Source organism: Chrysochloris asiatica, unplaced genomic scaffold (genome assembly GCF_000296735.1).
Source record: "Chrysochloris asiatica unplaced genomic scaffold, ChrAsi1.0 scaffold00026, whole genome shotgun sequence".
NCBI classification, from domain to species: domain Eukaryota; kingdom Metazoa; phylum Chordata; class Mammalia; order Afrosoricida; family Chrysochloridae; genus Chrysochloris; species Chrysochloris asiatica.
The window spans coordinates 10,116,999-10,118,158 of record NW_006408544.1 but is presented as its reverse complement, the minus strand read 5'-3'; positions in this window follow the sequence as shown (position 1 = coordinate 10,118,158).

Here is a 1,160-nt window from a genome sequence, read left to right as displayed (position 1 = left end):
GATGCAAATCAAAACAACAATGAGATATCATCTCACACCAGCAATAACAGCAAAGATCAAAAAAGTAGAGGACAATAAATGCTGGTGAGGATGTGGAGAGACTGTGATGCTTCTACATTGCTGGTGGGATTGCAAAAATGATCCAACCTCTCTGGAAAGCAATATGGCACTTCCTCAGAAGGTTGGAAATAAAAATACCTTATGATCCAGCAATTCCTCTACTTGGTATTTACCAAGAAATACGAGCCATAACAGGAGTAAATATATGCACACTAATGTTCATAGAAGCACTATTTACAATAGCAAAAATATGGAGACAATCTAAGTACCCACCAACTGAAGAATGGATAAACAAATTGTGGTACATACACACAATGGAATATTATGCTACCTTGAAGAACAACAAGGAAGTTGTAAGCTATCACATAACCTGGATGAAACTTGAGGACATTACATTGATTGAAATTAGTGAGTAGCAAAAGGAGAAATACTGCATAGTACCACTACTGTAAAAGACTAAGAAAAAGAACCCATACTAAAGGGGGTGGAGAGAAATTCTTTGCTGGTTACTGGGATGTGGGGGTTGGGGTGAGGGAAGGAAGGGGAAGGTGGACCACAGGGTAGGGAATAGACACAGAATAGTTTGGGTGCTAGGCAGGAGGACAATACACAAAAGGGGGGAGGGGAATGGAAGAACAAGGCAGATGGGAAAACAATTAGGCAGGTTTGCATGGGCTAAGTGGGACAGAGGTAAATAATGATATATGCACAACCTTGGAACAACAGGACTCTGGGTTATAGGAATTGAGAAGTTTGAATGGGTATAAGGGGGGAAATAATGTTAAGATGCTTGGCTATCTTTTTTTTTTTCTTTTTTCTTAAATGATTTATTGTGAATTATGTGATAGTATACATGGGAGAACATTAGTTTTAGATTCATTCTATCGTATATTTTCTCATTGCCATGGTTACAATCCCCTCCATTCAATCCTTCTCCCGTGCTCCCCAGGTCTTCAGCACACAGTCGCTCTCCCTCTCTGGGTCTAGAGCCTCCAGCTGCTCCATAGCTCCACATCATTGTCTCTAGCTCCATTTCAGGCATCACTGCTTCTCTGGGTAGGGTCCCGCTCTCTGCTCTTCTCCCTTGATGGTCCTAGGGA